Below are 13559 nucleotides of genomic sequence, written 5' to 3'. Positions count from 1 at the left end.
AGGCCACAACAGCTCACTAGACATCACGTTGCGCGAGGCCCCCCTGGCGCGGCCTAGTGTCTAGTGGGGTCCATGTGGCTCCGTTGACCCTAATTCAAGTCCTATAAAATCCTATTTTCGAAGAAAAAATGGAGAGGAAGTTTCATTGCGTTTCATGATACGGATTCGCCGCCACCTCCCGTTCTTCATTGGGAGGCCTAATATAGAGTCCGTTTGGGCCTCCGAAGAGGGTATTCTTCGGTCTTCGTCATCACCAACCTTCCTCCATCGCCAATTCCATGATGCTCTCCACCAGGAGTGAATAATCCCTTCGTAGGCTTGATGGTCGATGAAGAGATGGATGAGATTCATCATGTAATCAAGTTAGTTTTGTTAGGGCTTGATCCCTAGTATCCACTATGTTCGGAGATAGATGTTGCTATGACTTTGCTATGCTTAATTCTTGTCACTAGGGGCCGAGTGCCATCATTTCAGATCTTAACCATTTACGTTTTCACCATTATATCTATGTTCCTGATCCGATCTTGCAAGTTATATGCACCTACTACGTGTTAGGATCCGTATACCCCAAAGTGACAAAAATTGGGATTCTTTCCGATGATTACCGTAGTTTGAGGAGTTCATGTGTTCACTATGTGTTAATGCTTTGTTCTGGTTATCTATTAAAAGGAGGCCTTAATATCCCTTAGTTTCCTTATGGACGCCGCCGCCATGGGAGGGTAGGACAAAAGATGTCATGCAAGCTCTTTTCCATAAGCCTGTATGATTACTTACGGAATACATGCCTACATTATGTCGATGAACGGGAGCTAGTTTTGTGTCGCCCTATGTTGTGACTGTTATACGATGTCCAGCGATATCACTGATCCATTGCCTATGAGTTATCCACATAATGTGCTTGCTAAGTTACTACTGCTACTGCTACTCTTACCACTGCTATCAAAACTATCATTTTTTTGTGCTACTAATCACTTTGTTGCACATACTAAATCTCCAAGTGTGGTTGAATTGACAACTCAACTGCTAATACCTGCAAATATACTTTGGTTCCCCTTGTGTCGAATCTATAAATTTGGGTTGAATACTCCATCCTCAAAAACTATCAAGATCCCATATACATGTTGGTTATGAAAGAAGCATCTCCAAGAGGTTCATTTTTTCCAAGAACTAAAATCTGAAAAAAAATTGGGTCAGAAACTATAGTTAACAAAACTTCACAAGAATGATAGCAATTACCCATAGGGATGCCTAGAGGCTAAAACAAGCATCCAAAATACTTGCTAATTCAAGAATTCAACATGCAAGTTCATCTACAGCGGCACCTAGAGTAGGTGATTACTTCTAAGATAAACCACTAAAGCAAAAACTAATTCGAGGAGTGGGATAGTTACATACCAAGGAACAATGCCCACAAACAGTTTCACAAACGGAGTTTCGAGCAAAGAGATCAAAATCCACGGGTTTAGATCAAGAACACTAGAGAGAGAGCTACGGGGATATTTTTTCTGGAGATTATTGACGAAGGGAGATGAAGGAATAAGTGATGGGGTCCCCGAGGGGCCCACTAGACATCTGGCCGCGCCTAGTGAGGGCGAAGCACCCTGGTGTCTAGAGGACACCTAGGACACCCCCTGAAGTGTTTTTAGTGCCAGATATTCTCAAATATTCAAAAAAACATCGTGTGAAAATTTCAGGTCATTTGGAGAACTTTTATTTTCGGGCACCTTTTTTATTGCAGGGAGAAATCAGAAAACAAGATGAACATGACATTTATTGTGTTTAAATAAAAATAACAGGACAAGTAAAATGGATACACAGAGTTGTGCCTACTGAATTCATCGACCTCATGCTTCTTGAAAATGATTCACTAATAAGGTTGATCAAGACTTATTAACAACCACTTCCTATTAACATGATCCCAAAGAATTTTCGTAAAACACTTGTAGTATCGAAAGTATGTCTAGAGGGGGGTGATAAGAATAGTTGACAAGATAAAAACTTAGGCTTTTCCCAATTTTAGTTGTCCGCTAGTTTTAGCAACTATGACTAGTCAAGTTCACCCTACACATGCATATCTAAGAGTATAGCAGTGGGAAGTAAATACATGCAAATGCAATATAGAGGGTAAGGTAAGAAGATCCACCGCAAAGGTTGACACGGCAATTTTTGGCATGGTTCTGATAGGTTGTGCTATCTTATGTCCATGTTAGTGAAGACTTCAACCCATGGAGGGTAACAGCTGCGAGAGTCCACGGAGGGCTCCAACCAGAAGGGTTCTACGAAGAAGCGGCCTTATCTATTCCACTACGGCCTTCGTCCACACAGCACTAGCCTCACTCATGGTATATCTTCATGAAGTTGGCGATCTCCTTGCCCTTACAAACTTCTTGGTTCAACTTCACAACATGAAGCAGGAGGCTCCCAAGCGACACCTAACAAATCTAGGAGGCACCACCCTCCAAAAGGTAATAGATGTGGTAGAATTATGAACTCCTTGCTCTTTTGGCTTCAAAAAAAGTCTCCTCAGCACTCAATCACTCTCTCATAGATTTGGTATGGGTAAGGGAGATTGATCTTGTGGAAAGAAACTTGGGGAGGCCAGAATTCAAGTTTCAAATGGTTGGATTTGAATCTCTTGATCTCAACACATGAGTAGGTGGCTCTCTCTGAGAAAAATGGATCTGGCAAGTGTGTGTGTTCTGAGTGCTTCCTCTACGAATGATAGGAGGTGGATGGGGTATATATAGGCATCTCCCAAAATCTAACCGTTACAACATTATTACCCAAGTTGGTCACACTGAAATGAATCTCGGTGGTACCGAGTTGCATGAAATGTGGCAACTTTTGAATTCTCGGTGAGACCGATATATGAATCTTGGTGGTACAGATACGATGACCTAGACCACTTTCCAAATCTTCGTGAGATCGATTTCAAACACGGAAATTCCGATTCTTGAAATCTTGTCAGCAGAAAGTTGGTCACTAAATCTCGATGGCATCGATGTGAAAGTTTGTGGTACCCAGATGGTAGGGTTTGGTATACATTTTGTTTGATGGAAAATCGGTAGGGGGAGTGGAAATAGTTGGTGGCACCGATTTTTCTAATATGGATTTGGATAGAGATATTTTGTGGGAGAAGGGCTGAGTATTTTTGGTGGCTACCTCTAAGCACTTGAGCAACCAATTCATCATAATACCTCACCCCCTTTTAATAGTATTGGATTTCCTACGGACTCAAAGTGATTTCTCACAAATGTAAAATGTAAAGTCTTCTGGCTTGAATCTTGAGCTAATCCTATTCATTTCCTTGCATTAAGGGGCTTCTCCTCAAAATCCTATAGCCAAGGCATCTTTGAACTTTTCTGAAATATACTTGAATAAGATCGTTAGTCCAATGATTCATATGTTGTGATTAATTATCAAAACCACCTTAGGGAGCAATTGTGCTTTAAATATCCCCCTTTTTGGTAATTTATGACAACATATAGATCAAAGCTTTGACAAAAGATATAATCAAAGATTAGCGTCGACTCTTTGAAAAGTATGTGAAAAGCAAGAGCTCCCCCTAAATTTGCGCATTATTTTAAATTTGCAATTGAATGCAAATGCACAATCGATTAGAATCATGGGTCACTCTTACATGTCACATACAACTTGGTGGTGTGCATGAATGATATGAATGAATAGTAATACACATAACACTAAACAAGCAAGTGAATGATCATCAAGTAGATAGCTCAAAAACAATAATGTCGTAGCATCAATCAAACAAAGTATATGACCAAACACTTCTCCCAAACAAACAAAGTCATCCAAAAGACCAAAAGTTTTGAAAAACCAAATGAGAGCAAATAAAATGCAAAGCTCTCCCTCTCGAAGCCTAGTTGATCTATAAAATTCTCCCCCTTTGGCAAAAAGTTACCAAAAAGTTCAAAGGTCTAGAACTAATCGTCTCTCTGGGATCGATCTCCTCCGGTAGTTGATGGAGTGGATAGAAGAGCGTCAATGAAGGCTTTTGCAGATGTCCCTGGTGGTGGAGGTGTAGACACTAGAGATGCAGGAGCACAAGATGAAGGTGATAAAGCTTGAGCTGATGAAGATGGTATTGCTTCCAGAACTGTCACAGTTGTTGACCTAGTGTGGGTCGTGAACTGAGTAGTAGTAGGAATGTTGGAAATATGCCCTAGAGGCAATAATAAAATAGTTATTATTATATTTACTGTTTCAAGATAATCGTTTATTATCCATGCTATAATTGTATTGAATGGAAACATAGATACAAGTGTGGACACGTAGACAAAACACTGCCCCTGGTAAGCCTCTAGTTGACTAGCTCGTTGATCAAAGATGGTTAAGACTTCCTAGCCATAGACAAGTGTTGTCACTTGATAACGGGATCACATCATTAGGAGAATGATGTGATGGACAAGACCCAAACTATAAATGTAGCATGTGATCGTGTTATTTTCTTGTTATTGTTTTCTACATGTCAAGTATACATTTGTATGACCATGAGATCATATAACTCACTGACACCGGAGGAATTCCTTGTGTGTATCAAACGTCGCAACGTTATTGGGTGACTATAAGGGTGCTCTACAGGTATCTCCAAAGGTGTCCGTTGAGTTAGCATGGATCAAGACTAGGATTTGTCACTTCGTGTGACGGAGAGGTATCTCGGGGCCCACTCAGTAATACAACATCACAAACAAGCCTTGAAAGCAATGTGACTAAAGAGTTAGCCACAAAATCTTGTATTACGGAACGAGTAAAGATACTTGCCGATAATGAGATTTAAATAGGTATGAGTATATCGACGATCGTATCTCGGGCAAGTAACATATCGAAGGACAAAGGGAATGATATATCGGATTAAGTGAATCCTTGACATAGAGGTTCAACCGATAAGATCTTCGTAGAATATGTAGGATCCAATATGGGCATCCAGGTCCCTCTATTGGATATTGACCGGATAGTGCATTGGTCATGCCTACATAGTTCTCGAACCTGCACGGTCTGTACACTTAAGGTTCGGTGACGTTTCGTTATAGTTGAATTATTGATGTTGGTAACCGAATGTTCTTTTTGGAGTCCCAAATGAGACCCCGAACGTCACGAGGGTGTCCAGAATGGTCCATAAATGAAGATTGATATATAGGATTGTTGCATTTGGCTTACGGAAAGATTTGGGCATTACCGATAAAGTACCGGGAGTGACGAATGGGTTCTGGGGTTTTACCGGGAGGGGCCACCCACCCGGGAAAGGAGCTAATGGCCCCATTGGTGGCGCACCATCCCTTAGTGGGCTGGTGAAGCCAGCCCAATAAGCCTATTTCGGCTTAAAGAAAAAAAAGAAGGAAGGGGGTGGACAAGATGGGAAGGAGTCCTCCACCAAACCGAATTGGAGGAGGACTCCTCCCTCTTATGCTCGGCCGAATCCTCCTACTTGGAGCAGGACGCAAGCCACCCTCCCTCTCGTTCCTCCTATATATAGTGGATGTTTGAGAGGCTTTTTGCACCCCAAGCCTTTGTGCAGCCCTCTCTCTCTCCACTACTTCGTGACACCCCGTAGCTAGTTCGGTACGGCATGTCGAGGCCCTGCCAGAGTAGCTCCACCACCATCACCGCCATGCCGTCGTGCTGCCGGAGAATTCAGCTACCTCTTCGTCTCTCTTGATGGATCAAGAAGGAGGAGATCATCATCGAGATTTACTTGTGTTGAACGCGGAGGTGCCGTCCGTTTGGTACTAGATCGGGACGGTGTTCGTGGGAGGATCGTGAAGACGTTCGACTACATCAACCGCGTTTCTTAATGCTTCCCGCTTAGCGATCTACAAGGATATGTGGATCCAATGTCCCCTCTCGGTGATGATCATCACCATGATAGGTCTTTCGTGTGCGTAGAAATTTTTTGTTTCGCATGCAACGTTCCCCAACGGTGGCATCATGAGCTAGGTTCATGCGTAGATGATATCTCGAGTAGAACACAAAAGAGTTTGTGGGAGTTGATGTTCAATTTTCTGCCCTCCTTACTCTTTTCTTGATTTGGCGGTATTGTTGTATTGAAGCGGCCCGGACAAACATTACTCGTACACTTACGAGAGACCGGTTTCATTGACTAACATGCAACTTGTTGCATAAATATGACTGGCGGGTTTCTGTTTCTTCAACTTTAGTTGGATCGGATTTGACCAAGGCGGTCCTTGGATAAGGTTAGATAGCAATTTGCATAATACCGTTGTGGCTTTGCGTAAGTAAGATGTGATCATACTAGATACCCATAGCAGCCACATAAAATTTGCAACTACAAATTAGAGGACGTCTAACTTGTTTTTGCAGGGTATGAATGTGATGTGATATGGCCAAAGACATGATATGATATATTGGATGTATGAGATGATCATGTTGTATTAGTTAAATATCGACTTGCACATCGATGCTACGCCAACCGGCAGGAGCCATGGGGTTGTCTTTAACTATTTTTGCGCTTGGTGATGCTTTGCTTTATCGCTAGTAGTAGCTTTAGTAGTAACAACATAGTTGGCGTGGAAACCTCGATGGGAGCACAATGATGGAGATCATGCTGATGGAGATCGTGGTGTGGCGTCGATGATGATGGAGATCATGCCGGTGCTTTGGTGATAGAGATCAAGAAGCACAAGTTCATGGCCATATCATGTCACTTATGATTTGCATGTGATGTTAATCCTTCCTTGCACCTTATTTTTCTTAGGACGTCGGTATCATTATAAGGTGATCCCTCACTAAAATTTCAAGATAAAATTGTGTTCTCCCCGGCTGTGCACCATTGCGATAGTTCGTCGTTTCGAGACACCACGTGATGATCGGGTGTAATAGACTCGACATTCACATACAACGGATGCAAAACAGTTGCACACGCGGAACACTCAGGTTAAACTTGACGAGCCTGGCATGTACAGACATGGCCTTGGAACACAAGAGACCGAAAGGTCGAGCATGAATCATATAGTTGATATGATCAACATGGAGATTTTCACCATTGAAACTAATCTCAACTCACATGATGATCGGACTTGAGTTAGTGGATTTGGACCATGCGCCACTCGAATGACTAGAGGGATGTGCATTTGAGTGGGAGTTTATTAGTATATGATTAGCTAAACTCAATTGTCTTTAACATAGTCTAAGTAATATTTGCAAAATTTTATGTTGTAGATCAATGGCTCACGCAGTAGCAACCCTAAATTTTAATGCGTTCCAAGAGAAAGCTAAGTTAAAAGATGATGGAAGAAACTTTGTTGACTGGGCCCGTAATCTGAGGCTTATCCTTCAGGCTTCCCAAAAGTCATATGTCCTTGATGAACCACTAGGTGATGAACCACCCCAACCTGCGTTGCCTGAAGTTATGAACGTCTGGAAGACGTGCAAGGATGACCACTCGTTAGTTCAATGTGAAGTTTTGTATGTCTTTGAACCAGGACTTCAAAGATGTTTTGAACGTCACGGAGCATATGGGATGTTCCAGGAGTTGAAGTTTATCTTTGAGAAGTATGCCCAAATCGATAGGTATGAGACCTCCAATAAGTTCTATGCTTGCAAGATGGAGGAGAACGGGTCTATCAGTGAACATGTGCTCAGAATGTCTAGGTACTCTAACTGTGTGGCTGAGCTGGGAATTGCTCTCCTGCCAGAGGCTATCCATTGACAAAGTTCTTAAGTCACTGCCGCCAAGCTACAAAGGCTTTGTGTTGAACTATAACATGCAAGGGATGAATAAGTCACTCGCCGAGCTGTTTGTGATGCTGAAAGTCGCAGAGTCAGAAATCCAGAAGGAGCATCGAGTGTTAATGGTCAATAAGACCACTAGTTTCAAGAAAAACGGCAAGGGGAAGAAGGGTAACTCCAAGAAGAGGGGCAAAGCTGTTACCGCTCCGACGAAGAAACCTAAGGTTGGACCCAAGCCGGAAACTGAGTGCTACCATTGCAAGGGGACTGGTCACTGGAAGCGAAACTGCCCCAAGTATTTGGCCGATAAGAAGGCGGCCAACGCCAAACAAGGTATATTTGATATACATGTTATTGATGTCTACCTCCCTAGCTCTCGTAGTAGTGCCTAGGTATTTGATACCAGTTTTGTTGCTCACATTTGCAACTCGAAATAGGAACTACGGAATAAACGAAGACTGGCGAAGGATGAAGTGACGATGCGCATGGGAAATTATTCCAAGGTTGATGCAATCGTAGTAGGCACGGTCTCACTTCAGTTACCATCGGGATTAGTGATGAACTAAAATAATTGTTATTTAGTGCCTGCGTTGAGCATGAACATTCTATCTGGATCTTGTTTATTGCGATACGGTTACTCATTTAAGTCAGAGAATAATGGTTGTTCTATTTATATGAGTAATATCTTTTATGATCATGCACCCATTGTGAGGGGGTTTACATATTGAATCTCGATAGTGATGATACTCATGTCCATAACATTGAGATCAAAAGATGTAGAGTTAATAATGATAGCGCCACTTTCTTGTGGCACAGCCGCTTAGGTCATATTGGTGTAAAACACATGAAGAAACTCCATGTTGATGGACTTTTGTAGTCATATGATTTTGAATCACTTGACACATGTGAACCATGTCTCATGGGCAAGATGACTAAGACTCCGTTCTCCGGAATAATGGAGCGTCCAAGTGACTTGCTGGAGATCATACATACCAATTTGAGCATAGAAGCGCGCGATGGATATCGTTATTTTCTCAGCTTCGCTGATGATTTGAGTAGGTATGGTTATATCTACTTGATGAAGCACAAGTCTGAAACGTGTGAAAAGTTCAAACAATTTTAGAGTGAAGTTGAAAATCATCGTAACAAGAAGATCAAATTCCTACGAGCTGATCGAGGAGGTGAGTATCTGAGTTACGAGTTTGGTGCTCACTTAAAATAATGTGGAATTGTTTCACAGTTCACACCGCCTGAAACACCACAGCGTAAAGGTGCGTCCGAACGTTGTAATCGTACTTTATTAGATATGGTGCATTCTGTGATGTCTCTTATCGATTTTCCGTTATAATTTTGGGGCTATGCGTTGGAGACAGCTGCATTCACTTTAAATAGGGCACCATCAAAATCCGTTGAGACTACACCATATGAGCTATGGTATGTCAAGAAGCCAAAGTTGTCGTTCCTTAAAGTTTGGGGATGTGATGCTTATGTCAAAAAGCTTCAGCCTGAAAAGCTAGAACCCAGAGCAGAAAAGTGCGTCTTCATAGGTTACCCAAAAGACACAGTTGGTTATACCGTCTATCTCAGATCCTAGGGCAAAGTGTATGTCGCTAGGAATGGAGCTTTCCTTTAGAAAGAGTTTCTCTCAAAAGAATTGAGTGGGAGGAAGATAGAACTTGTTGAGGTTATAGAACCTTTGCTTCAACAAGATGGTGGCGCGGGGAAGAAAGAAATTTCTGTCAGGAAAACACTAGTTGAAGAGGAAGCTAATGATGGTGATCATGAAACTTCGGATCAAGTTGCTATCGAACCTTGCAGGTCGACAAGGGCACATACTGCTCCTGAGTGGTACGTGAATCCTGTCTTGTCAATCATGTTGTTCGACAACAATGAACTACGAATTATGGAGAAGCAATGGTGAGCTAGATTCCAATAGATGGTTAGAAGTCATGAAATCCGAGATAGGATCTATGTATGAAAACAAAGTATGGACTTTGGAAGTATTAACTGAAGGCCAAAAGGCTATTCAAAACAAATGGATCTTTAAGAAGAAGACGAACAGAGACGGTAATGTAACCGTTTATAAAGCTCGACTTGTGGCAAAGGGTTTTTCACAAGTTCAAGGAGTTGACTATGGTGAGACATTCTCACCCGTAGCGATGCTTAAGTCCGTTTGAATCATGTTAGCAATAGCTGCATTTTTCGATTATGAAATCTGGCAGATGGATGTCAAAACGGCGTTCCTTAACATGTTTCTTAAGGAAGAGTTGTTTATGATGCAACTCGAAGTTTTTGTCGATACAGAGAATGCTAACAAAGTATGCAAGCTCCATCGATCCATTTATGGACTGGTGCAAGCATCCCGCAGTTGGAATCAACGTTTTGATGAGGTGATCAAAGCGTTTGGGATTATACAAGTTTTTGGAGAAGCTTGTATTTACAAGAAAGTGAGTGGGAGCTCTATATCGTTTCTAATATTATACGTTGATGACATATTGCTGATTGGAAACAATATAGAATTTTTGGGGAGCATGAAGGATTACTTGAATAAGAGTATTTCAAAGAAGGACGTGGGAGAAGCTGCTTACATATTAGGCATCAATATCTATAGAGATAGATCAAAGCGCTTAATAGGACTTCCACAAAGCACATACCTCGATAAAGTTTTGAAGAAGCTCAAAATGGAAAATCCAAGAAGGGGTTCTTGCGTGTGTTACAAGCTATAAAGTTGAGTAAGACTCAATGTCCAGTAACTATAGAAGATAGAGAAACGATGAGTGTCGTCCCCTATGCTTCAGCCGTTGGGTCTATCATGTATGCAATGATGTGCACAAGACCAGATGTCAGCCTTGCCATAAGTATGGCAGGAAAGTTTCAAAGTGATCCAGGAGTGAAGCACTGGACAGCATCAAGAATATTCTGAAGTACCTGAAAAGGACTAAGTAAATGTTTCTCGTTTATGGAGGTGACGAAGAGCGCATCATAAAGGGTTACGGCGATGCAAGCTTCGACACTGATCCGGATGACTCTAAGTCACAACCCGGATACGTATTTATTCTTAATGGGGGTGCGGTAGGCTAGTGCAGTTCCAAGCAAAGCGTCGTAGCTGATTCTACATGCGAAGCGGAGTACATAGGCTAAGGAGGGTGTCTGGATGAAGTAGTTCATGAGAGATCTTGGAGTTGTGCCGAGTGCACTGGATCCAATAAATTTGTTCTATGACAACACTGGTGCCATTGCTCTAGCCAAGGAACCAAGGTTTCACAATATGATCAGACACATAAAACGACGCTTCAATGCCATCCGCGAGTACATCAAGGAGGAGGACATAAATATTTGCAAAGTGCACATGGATCTGAATGTTGAAGACCCGCTAACTAAGCCTCTTCCACGAGCTAAACATGACCAACACCAGAACTGTATGGGTGTTAAATTTGTTACATTGTCAATCACATAGAGATGTGATACTAGATTATTGACTCTAGTGCAAGTGGGATACTGTTGCAAATATGCCATAGAGGCAATAATAAAATAGTTATTATCATATTTCCTGTTTCAAGACAATCGTTTAATATCCATGTTAGAATTGTATTGAATGGAAACATAGATACAAGTGTGGATACATAGACAAAAGAATGTCCCTAGTAAGCCTCTAGTTGACTAGCTCGATGATCAAAGATGATTAAGGGTTTCCTAGCCATATACAAGTGTTGTCACTTGAAAACGGGACATCATTAGGAGAATGATTTGATGGACAAGACCCAAACCATAAACGTAGCATGTGATCGTGTTATTTTGTTGCTATTGTTTTCTGCATGTCAAGTATACATTCCTATGACCATGAGATCATGTAACTCACTGACACCGGAGGAATATCTTGTGTGTATCAAACGTCGCAACATTACCGGGTGACTATAAAGGTGCTCTACAGGTATCTCCGAAGGTGTCCGTTGAGTTAGAATGGATCAAGACTGGGATTTGTCACTCCGTGTGACGGAGAGGTATCTCGGGACCCACTCGGTAATACAACATCACAAACAAGCCTTGCAAGAAATGTGACTAAAGAGTTAGCCACGGGATCTTGTTTTACAGAATGAGTAAAGAGACTTGCACGTAACGAGATTGAAATAGGTATTAGGATACTGACAATCGTATCTCGGGGAAGTAAGATACCAAAGGACAAAGGGAATGATATACGAGATTAAGTGAATCCTTGACATAGAGGTTCAACCTATAAGATCTTCGTAGAATATGTAAGATACAATATGGGCAACCAGGTCCTGCTATTGGATATTGACCGGAGAGTGTCTCGGTCTTGTCTACATACTTCTCGAACCCGCAGGGTCTGCACACTTAAGGTCCAGTGACGTTTCAGTATAGTTGAATTATTGATGTTGGTAACGAAATGTTCTTCGGAGTCCCGGATGAGATCCCGGACGTCACGAGGATCTCCGGAATGGTCCGTAAATGAAGATTGATATATAGGATTGTTGAATTTGGCTTCCGGATAGATTCGGGCATTACCGGTAAAGTACCGGGAGTGACGAATGGGTTCCTGTGTTTTACCGAGAGGGGCCACCCACCTGGGAAAGAACCTAATAGGCCCATGGGTGGCACACCAACCCTTAGTGGGCTGGTGAGGCCAGCCCAATAAACCTATTTCGGCTGAAAGCAAAAAAAAGGAAAAAAAAGGAAGGAGGTGGACAAGATGGGAAGGAGTCCTCCACCAAATCGAATTGGAAGAGGACTCCTCCCTGTTGGGATCGGCCGAATCCTCCTACTTGGTGTAGGAGGCAACCCACCCTCCTTCTTGTTCCTCCTATATATAGTGGAGGTTTGAGAGGCTTTTTGCACCACAAGCCTTTGTGCGGCCATGATACGTCTCCAATGTATCTATAATTTTTTATGGTTCCATGCTATTATCTTGTCAAACTTTGGATGTTTTGTATGCACTTTATATTTTTTTTTGGAAATAACTTATTAACTCAGTGCCAAGTACCAGTTCCTGTTTTTTTCCGTGTTTTTGACCTTTTTCAGAGGTGAATATCAAACGGAGTCCAAACGGAATAAAACTTCCGAAAAGATTTTTTCGGAACAGAAGACACGCAGGAGACTTGAGAACCAAGGCGGTGGACCTCGGAGGAGGTCACAAGCCACCCAGGCCCGGCCTAGGGGGCGGGCCTAGCAGGCTTGTGGCCCCCCTATGGCTCCCCTGCCCTAGTTCTTCCGCCTATAAATTCCCTAAAATTCTGAAACCACGGGGGGGTGCCACAAAAATACTTTTCCGCCGCCGCAAGCTTCTGTCTCCGCAAGATCCCATCTGGGGCACATTATGGTGCCCTGCCGGAAGGGGGATTCAGACACGGAGGGCTTCTCCATCAACACCATTGCCTCTCCGATGATGCGTCAGTAGTTCACCACACACCTTCGGGTCCATAGCTAGTAGCTAGATGGCTTCTTCTCTCTCTTGGATCTTCAATACAAAGTTCTCCATGATCTTCATGGAGATCTATCCGATGTAACCTTCTTTTGCGGTGTGTTTGTCGAGATCCGATTAATTGTGGATTCATGAACATATTATCTGTGAATGTTATTTGAGTTTCCTCTGATCTCTTATATGCATGATTTCATATCCTTGTAATTGTCTTTGAGTTGTGGGTTTTGTTTGGCCAACTTGATCTATAATTCTTGCAATGGGAGAAGTGCTTGGTTTTGGCTTCATACCGTGTGGTGACCTCACCCAGTGACAGAAGGGGTAGCGAGGCACGCATCATGTTGTTGCCATCAAGGGTAAAAAGATGGGGTTTATATCTATTGCATGAATTTATCCCTCTACATCAGGTCATCTTTCT

This window comes from Hordeum vulgare, chromosome 2H (genome assembly GCF_904849725.1).
Source record: "Hordeum vulgare subsp. vulgare chromosome 2H, MorexV3_pseudomolecules_assembly, whole genome shotgun sequence".
Taxonomy (NCBI): Eukaryota; Viridiplantae; Streptophyta; class Magnoliopsida; order Poales; family Poaceae; genus Hordeum; species Hordeum vulgare.
The sequence above is the reverse complement of the archived record's forward strand: the minus strand, read 5'-3'. Positions refer to the sequence as shown.